The sequence below is a fragment of the Petaurus breviceps genome, unplaced genomic scaffold, assembly GCF_028583685.1.
Source record: "Petaurus breviceps papuanus isolate PSGF00001 unplaced genomic scaffold, PetGlider_PUasm1.0 90723, whole genome shotgun sequence".
NCBI classification, from domain to species: domain Eukaryota; kingdom Metazoa; phylum Chordata; class Mammalia; order Diprotodontia; family Petauridae; genus Petaurus; species Petaurus breviceps.
Window position 1 is genome coordinate 8,189,497 of NW_027187323.1, and position 23,575 is coordinate 8,213,071.

Genomic DNA, 23,575 nt, shown 5'->3' on the forward strand with positions numbered 1-23,575 from the left:
CTGTCATTTAAAAGTTCAGGTTAAGAGCACTGATAAAAAGGATGAGACAATTTGATTTAACACTTTCCTGTCCAATTTCTTGCATCTATTTATAATTATGTTACTGAGTTGTACTAGAGTATAAAATCAGTATATCATCACATAAATATTTACAGCAAATTAATTTATATAGCCTTAATAAGAGAGTGACAATTTCTTGTTTCTGATAGAGTTAGCCACAATTTCTGGTAATCCCCAAAGAAGAGAGATAAGTAAGGTTTGGGGTTTAACATATAGATTAGATAAACTGATTAACTACCAAACAATCTCTGTATGTTATCAATTTCACCAACAGTTGGTCCATGATATCTGGCATCCTATGGTTGGAAAGGGTATATATGAGAATCATACTGCCCTAGAAATTTAGTATTTGAACACACACATGTATGTGTTTACATATATACACACATTTATATACTGATTTAAAGTTTACAAAACATTCATCTCACTTTGCGGTATGGTAGATAAAGTGCTGGGCCTGGAGTCAGGAAGACCCAAGCTCAAATCTGACCTCAGACACTTCCTAGCTGTGTGACCCTGGGCAAATCATTTAACCCTGTTTGTCTCACTTTCTCATCTGTAAAATGAGATGGAGAAGGAAATAACAAACCACTCCAGTATCTTTGCCAAGAAAACCCCAAATGGGGTCACAAAGAGTTGTACGTGACTGAAACAAATGAATCATAACATCTCATTTTATGCTTACAACAATCCTCTGAGGTCCATCATGGGCATAATTACTTCTTTTTTACACATGAAAAGACAAAGTCTCAGACAAGTTAAGTGACATATAAAAGCAGTAGCAGAATTGAGTTGAACCTAGAACTCCAATCTGGCACTCTTTACATAGTGCTTACTCTTTAAACCATTGTGTTGCCTGTCCTAAATATTGAAGATGCATTTATTTCTCTTGATCCTGGACATCCATACCCCAAGAATCTCTCATCTGAATTATATCTGATCCAATGATATCATTTATAACCTATTGAGGCCTGTCCATTCTGTGCGATTCCTGACCATAGCCTCCAAAAGATTCATTACCATATTCCACCCAATATACTAGAGAGCTTACTTTCTCTTGAAATCACAAGGGTACCAGTGAAGTTTGCTGACTGGGTCACCTGCCATCCTTTTTTCCTGATATCTTTGCATCCTACCATGTGAACAGCTTATCTTCTCTTTCTATCGTACAATTCCTTGATAATGTTTTTTTTTTAATTCCTGTGGGGTTATAATGCCAAGCAAAGGCAACTTCCCAAGGTTCAAAATACCAGCATAGCTGCTCTCTATTTTATTCAGTGACAAATTAAGAACAGAGAAAATCAAAATATTCAATTCAAAATACAGCATTCACCAAGTATAATTCAATAATTCCCAAGTACTACTCCACCCCTGGACATTATAATTCATTTAGTCAATCCCAAAGACCCTCTTCTAAGTACTACTCCACCCCTAGGAAGTACATTCATTTAGTTAATCACAAAGCACAAAAAAGTCAAAAGTTCCCCACCCTTGGATCACAACTGAATAGGCCATCTACCCCAGAGTTACAACAAGCTTAAGCACAGCATTTAATACCCAAAGAGAGGTCTTTTCTTCATCTTGACACAAGGCAAGTTCTCAGCAATCTTTTGTTCCTTGGGAGACAAAGCTTAGCAAGGCCACAAGATACATTGCCAGTGTCTTCATTAATTCATTCTCTGTCTGCAGAACAGTCCTAGGACCCCTGAAAACATTAGCAAAACCCTCTTCCAGGATTTCTGTAAACATACAACAAGAAAATCCTTCTTCAGGGCTTCTGAACCAACAGCAAGGTTCCAGAACCTCTGCAACAACAGGACTGTCCTTCACCAGTGGACAAATCTGGCAAAACAATATCAAAACAGACAGACAAAGTACCAGCATAACAGCCATGCCTCCTCAGTCCTTGGCAGCTCTGGGTGGCAGCTCTCAAAAGTCCTGGGCAGTCCAAACTGGCCTTCAGCAATCTTCTCCATCTCTCTGCCTCCACAATGCTGCTTCCAAAAAGTTCTTCTGCCTCTCTCTCTCTGCTTGTGTCTCTCTAAATTCACATCACCAGCTCCTCCCAGTTCAGCCCTCTCTTTTCACCAGCTCCTCCCAGTTCAGCCCTCTCTTTTCACGTCAACAAGTCCATCCCACAAGTGGGATTCACAAGCTCTGGGTTTTAACACAATCAATCCGAAAACCAAGCCAATACAGGGGGATCTTTAAATTCTATTACTATTATAGGGATTTTGTTCAGTATATGTGGCCTCCTGCTCACACTCAAGAAAGTTCTCAGTGTGATACCCATTTTAGTTCTTCAGAGGCAGTTGGATACTTTGTCTTGCAGCCATATATAGTAATGACAGTAAAATGAATGTTAGTGCAAGTCTGGGAGTCATTGACTCCATTACCCTTAAATCACTTAAACTTAGAAAATGCTCTATGACCTGATACATTTATCAGGTAAAGGCTACTCTACTGAATTAATCAAAGGTATTTGATGGGAGAAAAAAGGTAATCAGTTTGGACGGATAAGAACAGTTAGAAGAAATGAGAAGATGCCTCACAGAAAATGCATTAGGATTGTCTGAAGAATTGGTCACTTCACTGTAGGGATTGGATAAAAAACAGCAAGCTAGTTCAGAGTCTGGCATTCCAGTACTGGGAAAAGCTGCTTCAGCCAAGCCCTTGAGAATCAAATCAAATCAGTAGTGGATCGGAAGGAGAGAGAGCCCCCTTGAACAGATGATAACCTTGTGAACTTCCAAACGTTGGAAGATTTGGGGCTTCCCATGAGCAGTATCCCAAGAAAGCAGTGTTTGATGGAAAAATATGCATAGAAATCTGGAAAAATACTTTGAAATCAAATTAGATTCCCTGAGGAAAGGCAGCTTCAAGAATTCAAGGAGCTCAGTGGAAATCCACACCAAACCTAAAGAGAATTTCATGAGGACTCCATGAACTAAGAAAAGGACTTTGGGTCTTCCAGCAATGAAGAGCTATTTAATTGCCACACATACTCTAAGTTTAATCTCACTTTCTCCTGGATGCTACATATATTTTTGCAAGAGCATGGGAGAATGTTTTGCACCAGTTATTATACCATCCTTATTATACCATCACCTTAGTATATGCCTGTTTCTTAAAGCTAATTAACTCCGGCTGGCTAATTTTTACCAACTCATAATTGATGATGGAAGACACTTATGGGGGTTAATGAGCTACTAGAAACCCCACAGAAATCTCAAGGACACCCCTTATTATACAGAGGGGACAAGCAGATCTAGATTCCAATCTACTAATCTGAATAGAGTTGGGAGAGCAGACCTAGAGCCTGACCTACGTTAGTTTTGAAAAGATGGGCCTTTGCACACATGGCAAGTGTGAGGTCAGCAAAAGAGCCTTTTAATTCCCTAAAAGTAATAAAGCCCACTCTTACCATCCTGTTAAACTCTGAGTACAACTCATTGTCTATCTATTCTATCACTGATACACAGGCTGTTGGACAGGCTCTATATATAGGGTATTCATTCAAATGCATGTTGAAATCTAGGCAGCAGACATTCTTCATCCACTTGGTCTTTCTTATATGGGTGGATGAGTCAAACTGCTTTGATTAATTACAAATCTCCTCCAAGAGGCTCTGTAATGGGTTGAATTTTAATGTAATCAGCGCAATGTCATCCACAAACAGGTACATCTGGAAGAAATCACCATTTGCAGAGAGTTCCTCTTTGACTTGGACTCTCCTGTGGATGTCCTCCATCACTCTGGTGAATAATTTTGGCAAGGATACATCTCATAGTTTTATGCCTCACCTGATGTTTATTACTACAGGATCATTAACAAAGGTTATTTCTGTTATGTCTTCCAAGAAATATCATATTACAATTGATTTATGGATAGGCAATGTCTTGTTTTAACTGTATTGTATATACTGTAAGGCAGTAATTATTTTTATATTGTTGTTCAATCATTTTCAGTCACATCTGACTCTTCCTGATTCCATTTGGGATTTTCTTGATAAATATACTAGAGTTGTTTGACATTTTCTTGCCATTTTTGTCCTTGACAACATGGCAGAAAACATCATGCTAAAAAGCATAGAAGCAAGCACACAGCCCTGCTTCACTCTGTTGGTGACAGGGAAAGCGTGAGAATATTGTCCTTCATCCAGAATCCATTCAGGAATACCATCATGAAACTGGCATATGATACTAAAGAACTTCTCTGGGCAACCAAATTTTTCCATGATCTTCCACAAGTCCTCACGACTGACAGTTTCAAAGGCCTTGGTCAGATCAACAATCATTCTATACAGAGCTCTCTTCTGCGTCTGGCATTTCTCCTGGAGTTTTCAGGCAAAAAACACCAGATCAACCATTCCTTGACATTTTCTGAAGACACACTGGCTATAAGGTAGATGACCATCTTCCAGGTGAAGGATCAACCAATTAAGTAAGACTCTGGAAAGAATCTTACCACCTCTGATTATCACAGGATAACCTATTTCCTTTTCCTTTAGAGATAGACAATGGAAGCATCCCTCATTTCCTGGAGGATAACCTCTTCTTGATGAATATGCCAGAGGATTTAGTCAACTTCTGTATGAGCAGTGGACTTCCTGTCTTGTAGATCTCAGCTGTAATAGAATCAGCACCGGGTGCTTTGCTACATGGGAGGGAATGACTAATGGCCTTCAAAACCTCTTCTTCAGTTGGAAATTTGAGTAGAAAAGGATTGACTTCAACCTGAGTTATACAATCAATGGCTTCAGCATTGATTGGTGATGGTCTGTTGAGAAAACTATGTAATGTTCAGCCCATCTCTCCAGGTTCATATCCTTATCACTCATATCCCATGAAATCACTTTTGTTTGTTTTTTTCTGAGTGTACAATAAAACCAACTCTGAAAATTACTTTCTTTCCCACTCCAAAGAGGGGGTATGTTAGTAAATGTTTAACAAACATGCCTCAAAAAAGAAAGATTATGAATGGCACATTTTTAAGTTTAATCTGCATTATTAACATATTCTCCATCACTTTCTTACATCTAGGCATTCAGCAAAACAATAAATCACGTCCCAAGTTATAACATTTGCCAGTTTCTGAGGTATATATTCTCATGTTGAAAATTTATCAATCAGTTCTCACAAGCTGGTTTAAGCTGGTTCCAGCACACCCCTCTCTGTCAGCCATTTTTCCATGTATTTGCTTTTTCTTTCTTTTTTCCTGGTTTTGCTTATAAAAAGAATGTTGAGGTTGATATGATTTAACTCGTCTAGAAATTTGTTTGTCATTGGATAAAGATCTATATTTAGAGTAGCAAATTAAATGGTCTTAAAACCATATTGTGTTTGGTTTGGGTTTTGGTCTGTTGGGGTTTCTTTTTGAGCCCTCTGTTTCCTTTTCTGACACTAATACCATCACTGTAAAAGTTAAATAGGACTGCACATGACTGAAGGTCATTTTTTAAATTGTTTCATGGGTTATCATCCCCCATGACAAAAAAAATCACCAGCAGATCAGTGTTTTTGCTGATATGCCTCTCCATACTTAGCTAACTTGGACCTCAAAACACTCAGACTGCTGCCAAGGCTATTCTCAACACCCTTCTTATGCTGTAGTATCTGCCCAGAGTTTAAGACCCACTGGCATAACCTCTGAGAACACATAAACTCAAGTGGTTCCCTATTGAGTAGAGGAGCAAATAAGAAACACTCTGTGTGGCATTCAATGCCCTTTAGAACCTAGCCTCATCCTACTTTTCCAGTCTTATTACACTTTACTCCCCTGTGCATATTCTTCAATCCAGGGACACTGACCTCTTGGTTGTTTCATAGATAAGATGCTCCATCTCTTAACTCTGGGCATTTTCTCTGGCTGTCCCTCATGGCTGAAACACTCCTCCTCCTCTGCTTTGACTACCGACCTCCCCGGTTTTTTTTAGTCCCAACTATAACGTCTCATCTTCTATAGGAAGCCTTTCCTAACCCTCATTCCAGGGCTCTCCCTTTCTTAATTATTTCCTATTTATCCTATCTATAGCTTGCGTTGCATAGATTAGTTGCATATTGTCTCCCTGTTAGATTATAAGCTCCTTGAAGACAGGGACTGTCTTTTTCCTCTTTTTATATCTGCAGCACTTAGCATAGTGCCTGTCACATAGCAGACACTTAATAAAATTTATTGATCGACTGAAAATTCTCTTTACTTTTGGAAACTCCAGCTTCCTTCAAGACTCAACTTAGGTGGTACCTCCTAATGAACTCTTTCCTGATACCTCCCCCTTGATACTGTTAATTCCCCCTCCCCTATCACCTAAATATATGTACCTGGGTTTATGTCATATCTCACCCCATTAAATACTATAAACAAGAGAATATGTGTGTCTTGAATTCAAGACTTCCATTTCTGTTTTTATATTCCTAGCACAGATTACAGTGCCATGCATATAGTAGATGCCTACTAAATACTTGCTGAATTGAATTGAAGGAAATATTCTTGCATTATTTTGGATTAAGTAATCCAGAATCCAGAAGATTTGCAGTTTAAATCTCTCAGTGCTTAATTTTTATGTAAATGAGGATTTACTAAAACTAATAATAAAACTGAGAGAAAACATTTTTAAAACATCAAATTAGCTCAGATAACAGCTGACTACGTATGTGTGTATATGATAAAGTGAATATTCTTTTCCTACATTAAAATCTTTGTAATTTCTTAATTGTTACTGTTTATGTAGTAAAAACAAATTTTTTGTCTAGAATTTACTGAGTAGGTAGAAGCTGTAGGAAATGACAAAGACCCATAACTTTTGGCCATCCAATAACTTTAGGCTTTTGGTCATAGCAATAAATTATTTTTAGAAAGCTTAATATACTTCTGATGACCATTTCTACCTAGGCCAATGAAACTCACACTCTCATTCAAGTATTTCACTGTCTCTGTTTAAGTAAGACATTTGTATTCCTTTCGGTGGTGTGTTTCATTGAGCACATTGGCTTAAACAAGAATAAAAAGGAAGCATTTACATTCTTAGTCAATTTGTAATCACCCCACAATCATAAAGCGAAACTTTTTTTTTCTGTCATGAAAAACTCCCTCAAGAAAAAGAGAAATAGCATTCCTCTTCAAACTAAAACTAACATAAAATATTAAGCCAAAAGAGTAGAGTTGATTTCTTTATAAATGAACAGAATATTAGAACCATGGCAAAGGCAAATTGGCCTACAAGAAAACTGACAGCTTTATAGGCTATGCCTCTGATTGAAATGTTGGGAAATCTCTTGGCAGTTCTCCCAGACATCCAGGTAGAACAGTGAGTTCACTGATTATGTTAACTAAAACAATCTGGCTTTGCACAAACGCACCTCAGGCCCATCCAAGTGTGAAGGCTTATCAGTATGCCAGACCAAGAAAAAGACCTATTTACCTGAAGATAGGATCAAAGTGACTACAGAGAAGAAGAAACAAAAGCTCCAACAAAACTGGTCAAATTTATATTTTTGTATTCTTTTTTGTAGACTAGAACAATGCAATTTACTTCTAGGTAAGAAAGATTCTGGAAACACCCAAGCAAATCAAAAATACAAAGAGAATGGATATTTCAAAATTATACCTAAGAATTTTAGCTTCAAATTTCAGAATGGTTGTATTTATAGAAAACATTTAAAGTAAAGAAAAATATTGGGAATGTCATAGGCAAAACTTACCTTTAGGTGACAAACATTTCAACTGTTCCCACAACTGTAAGTTATTTTAAAAGAGCATAAAGCCCAGAAAGTTATGATGCTTCATACAAGGTTATCTTAAGGGATTTATATGTTTGGAATTCAGTTTATAAATATATATTGTTAGACCTTTCAGTTAAAGCTCTAGGTAATTCTCTGAGATATATCTATATCTATAATAGATAGATAGAAATAGATAGATAGATGATAGATGATAGATAGATAGATAGATAGATAGATAGATAGATAGATAGATAGATAGATAGATAGATGGTAGATAGATAGATGAGAGATATACATATACATGTATATAAGTATATATTTACACATACACATATATACATACATAAGGGTGTATATATGAGGAGAAAGACGGAGGGGAGAGAAACAGAGAGACAGAGAGAGAGAGAGAGACAGAGGGAGAGAGAGAGAGATGTATCCATCCACTATGGTTAATAACTTACCTTATGTTAAAAATTGAAGAGAGTACCTTAAGTAATGTCCCTTCCCTTGAGGTAGTCCCTTGGTGTATGTACTCAGTAATGCAATCAGATACCTAGGGTTATTTCTCTTGCCTGCCAAAATATCACTCATGCCTATTAAAGTATCCTGAAAAACACTATTACATCAATACTCAAAATGGCATAATTATTCTTCTTTCTGGAATGTCTTCTGATGTGAGTCACTTCAGTAAAGTGGGATTTCATTGGGAAATGGCTTTAGGAATGATTTAAATGAGGGAAAGATAGAGGCAAGGCCCTACAGCAGCACACAAAAAGGAACTTTGAGAATCAGACTTCATCCCCCAGTCAATGACAAGAACTAGATTAAAAGCAGAATAATACAGAGACCAGTAGGTCCATTTTGTTGTTGTTGTTGAAATGCTGACATGCTATAATTCAAGATTCCCTACATGGTAAGTGCATCTTTTTAGTACAGAATTTCAAATGAAAATATTACACCAATATGAGGCAAAAATAAAGCAATGACATTCTTACTTTTCCTTACAACAGATGGCAAAGGAAGTTGGGAGAGAGAAAATATAAGAAACTTTAAAATCGTTTATCCTATTTGCCCCAAAATCTGAGAATTTGGATCACTTGAAGTTTCAAAGTGAATCAGGAAAATAAAAGTACATTTTGACATTTTTTTGTGTGAATCCTTAGATTGCAGATTGGCTCACATTGTGATTTTGCAAATTAGGGAAGTGAAATCTTCATGTCTATGGCAACAGCTTTCCTATTATTTAATGAGAATATGGAAGATAATGGACTATTAAACAATTAATCTAATAGCTATAGCAATAGCTAAAATGGCAATATGTACATGAGGCTTGGATCATTATGGAAGATTTTATGAATAATAAAATGTTCCATAATAAATGCCTGCTTCTCACTCTAGCCCCTAGAGTCTGGGTCACAAGCTGGATTTGGGATTTTTAAAAAGTGTTCTTAAGCTGGCAAGACATTTCAGGTTTACAATTATCTCTGAACTCTCATAATATAATTTTGGAGCTGCAAAGGGCTTTAGACAACACCTATACCAAACTTCTTCTTTTACAAATGAGGAAACTGAGGCACACAGAAGTTAAGGGAATTGCCAAAGGTCACACTAAAGCAGAACCACTACCAGCGTCCAGCTCAGGCTCACTCCTGACCCAATGCTTTTTCCACCTTGTCTCTTATTTGTCTCAAACAAAATTTCTGTGCCAAGGACTGAACCAGGCCTGGAGAGAACTACAAATGGCAAAACCAAAACACTTAAATTAGCACTGAAGTGAGTGCCCAAATTTGAACAAGATAAAAATTATTTTGGATGCTAATTTTTATTCTTTAATTTTTTATTTTTGACCAGACGTGATTTTATAAGCAAAGAGAGGTCCCAGTGAGAAAGGGGCTCCATCAATACGAATTGACACTTGCTCTGCAATTTATAATCTTAGAGACTTGTCTGGGATATTGGAATATTAAGTGATATGGCTAATATATGTCAGATGAAGCACCTGAACCCAGGTTCTTGACTTTGAAATCAGATCTCTATCTGCTAAACCATGCTGAGTTATCATATACATATATACTAAGGAAGGAGATCACACAGAAAATAGAATAGTAAATAACACATGCAAATAAACTTAGAGATATAGGTAATTTATGAATCATAGTGCATTAATCTACAAGTATTTATTGTGCTTACTATATGCCAGGCCAGGAAACAGTCTCTCACTTACATTCTACAAGAGAAGAGAACATATGCACTTCTATATATTTACAAAATAAATGCAAAGTAATGGGGGGAAAGGTGAGAGAAAGTGAGAAGAGAATTGGGGTAGTTCTTGTACAGGAACTAGCTTTGAAGAAAACCAGGGATTGATTCTAAGCAATAGAGATGAGATGAGAACACATTTCTGGCATGGGGGACAGTCTCTAAAATAGCATGAACACTATGTAAGAGGAGCAGCGAGAAGATCAGTTTGGTCAGACAGAAGTATTAAGTGGAGTAATATATAATAAGTCTGGAAGAGTAGATGGGTTGGTGTCAATTTACAAAGGCTTTAAATGCAAACAAAGGAGTTTTATTTGTTTTCAGAGGTAATTGGGAACCCTAGAGTTTACTGGCAAAGAAGGGACATAGTCAGACTTGTGCTTTAGGAAAATCATTTTGACAGTAACCTAGAAGATGAGCTGAATTGAGGAAAGACTTGAAGCCAGGAGATCAATTAGGAAACTATTACAATACTCCAAGCAAGGAGTGATGAGGACTTGAACTAGTGAAATGGACATTGTGAAAAGATTTAGTGAGCCCTGATCATTTGGTTTTCCATGAAGGAGACTGAAAAGGCTGATATCCCAACAAGCAACTCTGTAAGTATATGACTCACAGCCTAACAAAGCAATCACTTTTTTAAAATTTCAGATAGGCCATAGGTGTGAGGGGCAGAGATTTACACTAACATTCATATAGTCTTCAATATGTTCAGGACAGACTTCTCCACTATAAAATATGGAATGAATTTTCACAATTGCTGAGAGACACAGATACTAGCAATGGAGAGCAGGTTAATTCAGCCAGTCAGTGAATTTTTTTCCAGAGAAAAATCTGTGTCATTTTCTATAGTCATTCTTTTTTACTCGAATTATTTTTCTTCATTTGAGAAACTATTATAGGGGCATGAGAGTAGCAAAAATATAGAGTTGAGAGAGTACAACTGAAAAAATACCTTCTATTTTTAAAGAACATACATAGAGTCATAATTAATCAATGATAGTATTGCTATTGTCATTGATAAAAATGAAGATTAAGGTTAATATTATTATATGCCTGCCCTAAGGGTCTTGAGAGATGATTAACTCACCTAAACATTTGCTTCCCATACCCTATCTGGCCTAGGTGGAAGGGGAGATGGTGTCAACTTCATTAGATAAAGGACATTTAGGTTTTCTAAGATATATCTCACTCTACAGCTCTTGCCCTCTAAGTTCTTGAAATCATTGCCTAGAGCACATGGATCACTAGGAAATAGTAAACAAATACAAGATTGAGATTGTTTTCCCCTAGCCCAAGTCAGTGGCATATTTGTTTGGGCTCCTTCCCCCAAATTGTTCAGCAGAAGAGGCTTCTTTCTCTTCAGTCCCAGATGACAAACATGATATAGCTGTCACATGGGAGGCAAAGGACTAAAGAAACTCAACGGGGACTCAGTGGGGTGTTCTGTAGCTGGCAATCAATCTCCCTATAGGTATGGCATATTAGTGCTACCTTGAATACTCCTAAGGCCCCAGTTACCAGGGGCAGGTTATCCTCCACCCCAAACACATGGAAACACTACAGTCATTGCTTTTTGGTGTCTACTGTCCCTCATGTAGTCCAAGATCATAATAGTTGTTGCTCTGAATGATACACAGGTCAGTTTTAGTATAATAAAAATGAGACATTATGAAGGAAAAGTTGGAAATTCAGCTACTGTACTTTGAAAAGCAAACACAGATGTCTCCAGCCTTAATACACACATTCTCTGATCACTTCAGAAACTGAGAATTAGCTTCCACAAGACTCCTGTAACCTTGCCAAATGACAAACTAAAAATTGCTGTCCGGCAAATACACACCAGAAGTGTAAAAGTTCCATTTAAAATCCACAGGTAAGGAACTACTTTAGCTAACTACAGAAAGCCCTAATTTAAAATTGGCATTTGTTTCCAGCTGATCCAAGAGTATGTACATATTTCAAGGATTATGAAGCTTTTCCTTGGGACTCTCCTTTTATCTTTGAAAGAAAACAATGCTAATAGTTTCCTTTTTCCTACACTCAATGACTATTTACTACTCCTTCTTAATGTGGACTTTCAAAATACAAAGAAGGTTTGGCAAGTTTTCAAAGTCCTTTTTTAAAGTCTATCCTTAAGTACCTTTATAAAAGCATAAAGAGTACTTCTTACTAAGGAGAATTGATCATGTAACACTCTTAGTGTCTGAACATGGAAATATTGTTAGTTACATTTAATGCCTTCATTCTTCGGATAGTTTCCCTTAACCTTCTGGTAGCAGCTGATTTCAGGGAAGCAAAAGTGATCAGGAGAATCTAAGTTAGCATAACAATTCCTTTTCTGCAGAAAGTAGCTCCAAAACATTATAAATCCAAATTTCAAAGAAGAAAAGTTACTGTACTTGCAAATTTTAAGTCACACTTGGCAGTTTTTCCACACAGAGTGGTCAGGAACAGAGAGAAATAAACATATGCTTCCAGGATTTTCTTCTCATATGCCCCACAAAAAACTAATGTTAATGGCCATGCTAGAGCCCTTCTAAATAGGTTTTTGCTTAAGGAATAGGACATGGCTGTGTAGTGTTATTTTAAGGTAGACTTTACAAAACAACATTCGGGAAAGATAAATACTACTTTCACTGTATAAACCAAAAGCTTAAACTGCTCCCAAAAGGATGATTTGAAAAATCCAATATTTCATTATGCAGTGATATTTTGTGCTTTAGATGTTATACTTAAATTAAGAACACTTAGCACTTCTTGTCTTCTAAGTACTTCTTTCCCAAACAATAATAATAACAATATATTCCACTGCAGGAGTAGACTTATTTTCCTTGAAGAAATACTAAAAACAACGACAGTTTAAAAGGCTATCCTGAGGAGTGACAGAAAAATAGAAGCTGAAGGACATTGAAAATTCATAAATAGGGACCAGATCCTTGAAAAGACAGAGTAACCCATAGAGTGCCAAAGCATCTCATTCCCCAAATATGTATCCTAGCAGTTCTGTCAAGATTTTGCTTAAAATAATGTCTGCAAGAATGCCATTGTTATATTTCTGAGAGGGCTAACATAATACCCAACTTAACATAATATGTGATACAGTGAAAAGATCATTGGATTTGGATTCAAAAGATCTGGGTTCAAATCCTAGCTTTACTACATCATAAACATGAACACATCACTTCAATTCTTTGGACATCGGTTTCCTCATCTTTAAAATAAGAGGGTCAAACAAGATGACTTCTGGAGTACCTTCTAGGTCTAATTGGATGTTCCTATTTGTTTAATACCTCCTCTAAGAGTTTTTAGAACCCAGAGAAAATGGGAAACAGGAGAGGAAATTGTTACTGGTTGGGGGGGGGGGGGGGGGAGGGAAGGGATTGTAAACTTTTTTTTTAATAAAATGAGACTTTCTAAGGGAAGTCAGATCCCAGAAGTGATCCTCAAGTAGGAAAAGGTCATGGGCCTGTCTGGGTAATGTTGCCACAGGGTACCTGGGAGAAGAGTCTGAAAAGAAGACAATACCTAAAATACAACCAATCATTTAATAAATAAATAAATACCTTCGTAACTTGTGAGACACCTAGATTAAAAAGACCAATGCGTCCCTGTCCTCAAGGAGCTTACATTTGAGTGAGGGGGGAATGGAGACTGGGTCTTCCTATCATGTCCAGGCTATCAGTGCAGAGACCACTCAATGGCCCAATCCCCCTGCTGATTGGGCATGGAAGGTTTGATCTTTTCAATTTCTGGCCTGGGCTGATTCACCCTTCTTTAAGCAGCCTACTGAGCTGCAACTCATCATATGGGTGTGGACATTTGATCAACTTATCCCTGCTGCAGCTCAGAACTCCTGAGCTTAAATGATCCACCAGTCACAGCCTCCTCAGTTGTAGGGATTACTACAGGTATGTACCACCAAACCCAGCCAAGCAAATTAAATTCTAAAACAGTTGTGTCTCAAGGTTGGGGGAAGGGAAAATCGGATGTTAACCAAAAAAATACTTAGCCTTTTTAATACTTTTTCCTAGGGCCAACTTTGTTCACAAGTTCCAAATTCTTTTGGAAGAAATACCATGTGAATATATTCATAAACTAAAATGGGACAAAGGTATAAAGACTGTGAACAGAACAAGACATAACAACAGGAGATAGACAGAGACAGAGAGAGAGAATAGTCACTTCTGCAACCACTGCTGTTACAGGAGCTACAGCTGCCCCACTGTTATTCTGCCACTACCCAAGGCAAAAGTTAGGAGGCAGGAGAATGAAAAAGACAATTAAAGTTCCTCTGCCCTTTACTAGGAAGAAGAAGCACAGTGCACCAATTTATGAAGACTTGCTATAGGTCCTGAAACTTGAAAGACCTAGTCCCAACACTGTATTAGTCTCAGCGGTGGTAGCTATTAAGGGCTCATGAGTGACAGTAGCAAAGATAAAGGTACCCTCTTCCTCTCTTCATCAAGAATTGAAAGTAACAGTATAGCATCTTATAGATTAATACAGCTGCTCAAGACGTGAAGAAATTGGATCAAATCCCCAATGAAATCACATAGTAATTTTCAATGGTCCTTAAGCTCTGTTACCTAACAGCCAATTTCTAATCTACAGAACACAGAAATTCATCCTTAAATCCATAGAAAATTTTGGAGGCAACCAAGGTCTGGTAGTATCTAAGGAGCTAAAATATTCGTGACAAGCTGATTGATTCATTGACCTCAATGTTTCCCCCCACTGAGGCTCCTAAGGCTTTCAGCCAATCCAGATTCAAATAAATCTGAACACTAAGGGGATTGTCCACAAATCAATAAAAGATCATCTAGTAAAAATGTAGGTTGTGGGGGGTGCTGCTTCCCAGGGCAATGTTAGGGTCCCAAGTCTCTAGCAGTACAAGCCAAGTACAAGTACAGCTTGATGACACTACATGCCAACTTATAAGAAAAAAACTAACTTGAAATAACAGAGGCTTCAAATTCTGGGTCCAAATCAATCTGAATCCAAACCAGAATGGAGCTGACCTTAACTTTTCCCCAGAATACCATTTGTCTAGTGACAAAGTCTTACGGTTTCTCCTTAGTGGAATATACTGTATTGTCATTTTGTAGGTCACAGGGCTGACATGTTCCATGAAAAGAAAAAAAATAAAAAATAAACTGAGACATATGCTTAAATGAGAACCAAAAGTATTTTGAAAAGTTATAATGAATTCTTATGACAGAAATTATATTATGCATAATATAAACATCTGTATTTAAGGGAGATAATGGTTTAGCTCCAGAAAAAATAGCTAAGTAGCAATGACTTGAGCAAATGTTTTACAATTAATGGGAATAAAAATTATATATCATTACAGTTAAGGGAAGATGGGAAAATGAGAAGAGGTTGGACTCAAATACACTAAAGAGAATTGAGGGTTCTATAGCAAAATCACTCCAAAAGTGCAGAAAGCTCAAACTTCCAAAGCCCCAAGATGTGAAGTTCTATACTCAAACCCCGTTTACACATGGTGTTGCTGGCACAGCCACTTCTTACCTTCAACAAAGTCAATTCATCTCTTAATATGATATATTTGAAGGCAGAATCTTGGCCCGCTCTATTGGACAGCAGATCACAGAGCACTAAAGCTCTGAAGAAGCAATACCACTCGTTCTTACAAAGTCGTAATTAACTTCCTTGGGAGTTACACGAGAGCAACTTAGAACAGAATTTGGCTCCATCTTCTCAGTATTTGTCCATTCCCTAATAATTATGACTTCAGTGGGAGTCTCAAGCAAGTAACAGAGGGCAGAATTTGGCCCGCACTAAGTATCACATCAAGTATCTGGCCCAATTTGTAAGGCCACTCATAGAGTATTAAAATCCCCCAAGACCCATCAACACTAACTCTTTGGGCTCTTCACAAATGTAACTCTGACCAAAATGACCCCTCAGATATTGTCAAAGAATAGCACTGGCTAGGACAGAATTACTGGCCAGTGTAAGGGGCCAATAATATCCAACAGAGTCAAAAATACAATTATTTACATGAAAGCACTTTATAACTGTAAAATATCGGATAAATGTCCATCATCATCTTTATTGACAGAGTCAACAAAAGAACATACCCGTCGATGATTTGCTGCACCACAGAAATATGTGTTGAGGCGTACACAGCAGAAGAAATGGGAAGTTTCAGCACAAGCCTGGGCACCCAAAAATCTGAAGAATTGGATTGGGGCCATTAAGATGTGGCCTCAAGCTGCAAAATTAAAACCTGATGTGAGCTTAAGAATGATAGTTGTATACAATAAATCTTTAAATTATACAATATATCATTTTTACTACCATTAATTGGGGCACATAGGTCATTACTGCTTAGCTAATATTTCCTGAACCTCAACCATGATTCGCCGTCAAAAGTGTTTATGTTGTACATGACCTAATTTTTGTCATAGGGATAAAGCACAATTTTCCTTTTTTGCTTAAAATTACAGCATCTAGTTGAAAACTTTAATTTTAGGGTATCTTTAATGTGGGATTTGACCTTTCAGCAGATTTAAAAGTAAATCAGAATGTGAAATGAATATGAGGAGACTTTTTAAAATAAATAAATAAAAACTACTGGCCTTTGCTTCCATTTTTCTCCCAGCAAACTTCAGTTAGGCTCCTGAAGCAGTAAGAGAGTTTTACTCATATATTTCTTGGTGATCTACCCACTTATCCCCTTGATATTGATTCTTAGTCAGGCTTTCTTTTGAAGTCCATTAACATCATTTCCCAACAAGCCTAGGAATTGGAATCCCTAACTCTTTCCTAACATAAGTCCATTCCCGTCCTACAGCAGTCCCTAGCTCCCAGTATATGACCATAGATGAACATGTATGTGTGTATATACATACATACATACATGTATGTATGTGTATATAGATATACCCATTAAAAACCAGGAGTCCTGACAAGTAACAGAGTATACCAACCCATTTGCCAGCCCACCCTTCAATGCACTGTAATGTTTATTAACATTCAGAGAGACATTTAGGCAGAGAACAAATTGACAGAGCCCATGTTTATCTCAGAAATTTCAGAAACGGCATGAGATTTATTCGTGGAATCTTAACACCAATTCAGACTGTCATAAAACACAAAAGACCAGATTCAATAAAAACTCTGTCCAACTTTCACAACACTGGAGTCTGTGCGAACCTTCAAAACAATCAATTTTTCCAGTTTTGCAAAGGGCTGTGCAGACTTCAGTAGCATGGGAGCCAGATGGGGCATTTCCTAACTCATGCCCTAAATTAGTTTCAAAAGTAGTTTTGAGGATCACATTTGATCAGAAGAATTTGCATGCTCTTCCCTTTTTTCATATATTTCAGAGTGCATCACACAAAGAACAGAACTGTAGCATATGTCTTATGCAGTTAAAAGCGTTCAAGCTGGCCTGTAAAATACAATTCTTTGGTACTCAGTGAAAAGGATAGTATTTGATTCCATAATCCATACTGCAGAAAAGTTGGAAATAATCATTTTTAAAAGTTACTGTGTGTCCATGGACAGCTGTTCTTCATACATACTGTGAATGTTTCCTTTAAATTCCTAAGGACACAAGGACTTGACACCAAGCCAGTACCTCTAGAAATGGTGAAAGCTAAACACACCCCATACTGATGCTTTTACTGTCCCAACAAACTTTCTCCCACAACTAAAATGTTAAAACTTTTACCCCACAGCCCACATTCTGAGATTAGTCCAATAACTAATGTTCTATCCAAGTAAAATACATTTTGTCATAGCTCGAAAATGTTACCTTTCACAGAAGTATAGTATTTCTGACCAGCAGGGAACATATGTCAACATTATCTATTATTACACAATGTCAGGACCAGAAAGGGAAGGTGGGTGGTGGATGTTAATAACAACTTAAGCGATTTCTAAAAGAGGCATTTGAGAAGTACAAAGCCAGAAGTTTCAAATGTTTTGTCTTATTTTCGCTGTGTCAGCAACCTGCCCCCACCACCAGTACAAACCTAATTCTGCCTGCGACCCAACGCCTAGTTCTCTTTTCAATTTTAGCCAACGCTTTGCTAAGCTGGAAAGTTTGAAAAATACCCTAGAAAACTTCTCCACCAGAAAACGAAAAACAAAAACATATGACCAGCAATGATGAAAGCAACTCCCACTCACTAAGGAAAAGATTATTTGTGATCATAGAGGCACATGGCTTTGAGATTTTGATTTTGATTTCAAGTTTTCAAGCTACTTACCTGGTATTTAGGTTTGTGTGGGTCAAGGACTGGGAAACTAGGTGATTGTGGTTTTTTGTTTGTTTGTTTGTTTTTAAAGAACAATTTTATTTGAGAACTTTTCAAAGGTAAGCAGAAAGCATTCTGTCAGTTTGGCATGACTGATGGAGGTGGGGAAAGTAGGCAAATTCTTAACCAGAAATGCTCTCTTGCTGCATAGAGGAACCAGCAGTCATATTCCATAACAGACTAGAATAGGAAATGTGTCAGTCTTCTCCTTGGGGAGTGTTACTTTGGGTCATGTTAACCCTTGAAAAAGGCAGCTCTAAACTGACTTTGGTACTAGCTCTGAGGTGAACATATTTTTTGGCTATGGAAGGTGAAGTGTTTGGTATTTCTCTGATCCAGACTGTTTTCTAGGAAAAGAGTACACAAGAGTATACAAGTCTCTAAGGAGATTCATATCCTCATGACATTCTGACCCTACAAAAAGGATTGCCTTGTATCTCAGAAAGGAAGTGCCTCCTGGATGAGCCCTGTACAGAAAGTAAGGAGCTGCTTTATCCACAGAAAAGAATACCTTCAGAGTTAGTTTTCAAGGCTTGAGTCCCATTGGGAAAGAGGCCACCACCCACTTATTTCTCTGGGATATATGCATGGAGGGAGTATTGTAGAGGAGAAAGAACATAATCAGGGGAGACCTCAGGTTCAAATTCTGCCCCGAGAACCTCTTAGATATATGGCAAAAGCCTTAACCTCTCTGAACCTCATCTTTAAAATGTAGACAATAATTTTTGCAGTACATACCCCAGAGAATTATTATGAGAATAAAATGAAACAATATATGTGAAGCACTTTAAAAATACTTAACATAGGGCAGCTAGGTGGCACAGTGAATAGAGCACTGGCCCTAGAGTCAGGAGGACCTGAGTTCAAATCCGGCCTTAGACACTTGATACAAAAAACTAGCCATGTGACCTTGGGCAAGTCACTTAACCCCAATTGCCCTACTTTCCCCCCTCCAAAAAAGCAAAAAAAAAAAAAAGAAAGAAAGAAAATACTTAACATAGTCTCAACATGCCAAGTATTGTTATTTGTTGCTGGTAATGATACTATTGTGATTATTTGATGATGAATAATGGTTATTTTTGCAGTGAGACCTTGTGGTGTAGTAGGAAGACAGGTTATCTGACTTCTCTTCCTGGACTGTCCCTTGCTGGCTATGTGACCTTGATGAAGTTACTAGACTTCAATAAGAATGATAATAATTAATAATATGACTGGTATTTCTAACTCATTAACAGTTTACAGGCCTACTTCCTCATGAGAGATGATAGAAGTAACATAAAACTCGAAGATTCAATTTTCTCCTCAGTAAAATAAGGGAAATAATACTTAGAGAGCACAACAGTACTTTACAAACTTTAAAATTAAATGAATATATTACTAGCACTATCATCTACCTCACAGAGTTATGAGTACCATCTGAGAATGTACATGAAAGCATTGTTCTTGTCACAGTAAAGTTCTATGTAAATGTAAGCTTTTAATAAATCTTTCCAGTCTTTTTTTTAAATTTTATTCATTTTAAATTTAAATACAAAAAAAGAACATTTCTATGTATACAGCACAACATAAAAAGTGGTTTCAGCATAAAACTGCTCATTTCCAGTTCAGTTTACTTTTTTTGAAAATTGTGTTATAAGTATTATACATCGTTTTCAAAGCTACCTGCTTTTCTGTGCTCCCTTCTAAGTTTTCTTTGGTTCTCTGCTATGCACTTTTAATTTTTTTCTATTTTATTTATTTTATTTGTAATGAGTTTTTTTTCAGTTTCTTTTTGTAATAACAGTAGCTCATGTATATGGGTGTATATAGATATGGACATAAAACCTTATAGCTAATAAGGGCTCATATATAAAACCTCACTACAACCTCATGAGACAAATGAGGCAAGTATTATCTACATTTTACAGGTGGGGAAACTGAGGCACGGGGAAATGAAGCAACTTGTCCCAATCACAAAGCTAATGACTGCAAAGCAAAATTTGAACCCCGATCTTTCAACGGCAGTTTTAATGTTCTTTCCACCACGTGACATCAGCAGAAACCTATCAAAAATACTCCAATGATTTTGGTAGCTCATCTGTGATATCTCCTCCAATGCACACCCATTCCCATCTGTCCCATGCAACTCTTATCTATATTCTCCTGTAAAATCTTGCACAGAGGCTCCCCCCCAACAAAAGATATCCTCATAGAATGAACATGCCTGGTATTTCAATCCTTTAGTTTCTGAGGACTAATATCAAATACTATATGACTGGCAAACTGTATCTTTATCCTCACAAATTAACAATAGATTAATCTGAAACAAATCAGTTAATAATCAATGCATGCTGTCCTTCAGATGAGATGGTGCTAATGGCATGTGCCAAATGAATAGTTTTAAGCAGTTCTTCCTGCCCAGCAAAGGAGATAGGTTTTTATGGATATACACTACTCATGCATCTGGTCCACCTTGTGTGTATTAAGGGCACAACCTGTAATCATGGAAGACAGTAAGAACCAAATGAACCACCTCACCAGGGATGTAGTTAAAGAGCAATAAATCAAATCTAAACTTACATAGAACTTTTGATAAACTATAGAAAGTAGAGCTAGAAAATGCCTGAAAGTTTACCTAACTATCTTTCTCAAAACTTGGAATGGCAGAACCCTTTACTTTTACCAGTAAACTTCAGCAGAACCTTAGTAATGATATTTTAATCATCCTTTTTAATGCTTGCTACTAATGGTACTAAATGACATAAGGGAGATGTATTTTACCATTACATTTTCAGATGATTTTTATTCCAAATCAAATAACTTTAGAAGCAACATATTTAGGAAGAAGGATGTAATTGCCAGTTCTCTTTCTGAGCCTACTGCCCAGCTGAGTCAGGAGGAGGTTTGGCAGACCCCACCATGACCAATGCAATATAGTGGGGCTGGTTTAGGACTAGAAACATGAGTAACTGCAATAAAAAAGACTTAACCTTTGGGAAATCATCAGATAGGAGATTTTGTACCTAGGGAAATACATAGGAAGGCACCCTCAACTGGAACATGGAGATCCTAGGACACTGACACGAGGGGCAGGTGAGAGACAAGGAGGAAAAGCTTACTCCTGTAAATCATCTGGTAATTTTTCAATTCAATCAAACAACATTCTACTGAGGGATATAACTCTAAAGAGATACATATATTTGCTAGTTTGAGGAGGAAAAGAGTACTAATAAATAAGAGACTCCAGGAAAAGCTTCTGGTAGAAGGTGGCACCTGGCCTAAGCCTTGAGAGAAGCCAAGAGTTCTAAGAGACAAAAGTGAGGAAGCACATTCCAGGTATTGGTGACAACCTGTGCAAATGTTTGGAGTTAAGAGATGGAATGAAAAGCTTGGTAACCAAGTAGGTCATTTTGGCTGGAACATAATATATGTTAAAGGGAATAATATGAAATAAACCAATCTGCTAAGTTGAAGCCAAACTCTGAAGGACTTTAAAGGCTAAAGAGATGCTATCTCAGAGTTAACAAGGAGCCACTGAAGAATCCTGAACATGTAAGTGACGTGGTCAGTGTACAAAAGAGTGAAACTCAGTGAGCAGGGAATGACAGAGTGGTACTTCAAGAAAATTATTGGGCAGTGTCTTAGAAGATGGATTAGAAGGAGACTAGGGCCTGGAAGTCTAATTAGGAGCCTGCTGTCATAGTACAACTGAAAGGTGCTGAAGGGACTGAACTAGAATGTCATCTATATGAGTGGAGAATATAGATGTAAGAGACACCATGGAGGCAGAAAGAGGAAAACAAATAGCACCTGACAGGCTATGACATGTGAAGAAAAGGGAAGAGTCAAGAATGATACTGCAGTTTCAATGCTAGGTGTACCCAGAAAAGAAATAAGGAAGTTTGGCAGAGAAGTCAAGTGCGGGGTGCAGTGGGGGGAGGGGAATTTGGGACATGTTGAATTTGAATTTCTTACAGAATGTCCAGGTGGAAATGTTGAAGAGACATTCCAGCTCCAGCTCCTGGAGCTCAGGAGAGAGACTTAGGCTGGCTATAAAGATCAGGGAGTCAGTTGCCAAGAAATGATGACTGTGTTGATAAGACATCTGTAATAATAATGAGAATTTGAAGATCTTCCCTGCCCCTTAATAAGCCTAAGGCAATTTGAAGACCTTCCTTGCTTTGAATATCTTCCCTGCCCCCAAATAGGCTGAATGTAATCACATGGAGCCTATGGGGGGAAAAGTTTGCTGAAGGGTAGAGCAGAGCCCACAGGAAACTGGGAGTTAGAGCAGTTAGAGATGGAGGGAGGAGATGATGCACCCTATGGAGAGAGTTAAGCTTGTGAGTAAATTTTGGGTTGTGGGAAGGTTAAAGGAAGGTGTGGCTTCATGCTGTATTATAGCTTATTAACTTCTTTTCTACTATAATGGATTTGGATTTATGGTTTGGGGATTCAGTTTTCTTGTGTCTGAATAAATGTTTTGCTTCTGTCTTATATATGTAGAGTCTGTTACATTTTGCAATTGAGCACTATGCTGGGCAGTCACTGTTGGCGCTGTGAATATTGCATTGGCACTACAACATCCAAGAAAGGTATAGAGACAAAAGAGAACAGGATTCAGGGAAAAGAACCATAAAGTTTGTCCATGATAAGGGGGAAGAATATGAATAATGATCCAGCCAAGAAAACCAAGAAGTGGTAGGACAAGAAAGAAGAGAACCAGGAGAAAAGAGTATCATGAAAGCTGAAAAGGAGAAGAATTTCCAGGAAAATGGAATAACTAAGGGCCAAAAGCAACAAAAAATTCAAAAAAAGGTGAGGGCTAAGGAAAAAAAATTATGATTTAGTAATAAAAAGATCCTTGATAACCATGAAGAGAGGAATTTCAGTTGAGTTGTGAGCTCAGAAGCCAAACTGAAAGGAGTGAGGAAGTACCTAAGAGGAGAGAAAGAGAAAGCTAGGAATATGAGAAGATTTGTTGTTTTTTGTTTCTTTCTTTCTTTTTCCTGGGAGTTTGGCTGTGGAAGGAAGGAGCACTATAGTCTAATAGCTTCCAGTGCTAATAATGATTCTTGCTGGAACCAAGATGGTATATTTAGAGGCAACCCAGATGAACTCTCTCAACATTCCCCTCCAAACAACTTTAAAATAATGCCTCAGATCAAATTTTGGAGTGACCAAGCCAACAAAAGGTCAGGGTGAGGCATTTTGGGGTCTAAGAAAACTTAGGAGGTCGTCAGGAGAAGTTTGTGACATTGA

At 37.5% G+C, this 23,575-nt stretch overlaps 1 long non-coding RNA gene across 2 annotated transcripts in view; it reads right to left on the minus strand.

Moving 5' to 3' along the window:
• LOC138145095 (uncharacterized) overlaps positions 1-17,894 on the minus strand; it is a 150,584-nt gene extending 132,690 nt beyond the window's left edge. For both annotated transcript variants that reach the window (XR_011164106.1, XR_011164107.1), the window contains exons 1-2: positions 17,830-17,894; positions 16,148-16,281 (exon numbers count right to left, since the gene is read on the minus strand). This is a non-coding gene — a long non-coding RNA (uncharacterized lncRNA). The remainder of the gene's footprint in view (positions 1-16,147; positions 16,282-17,829) is intronic.
• Between the last annotated feature and the right edge of the window lie 5,681 nt (positions 17,895-23,575).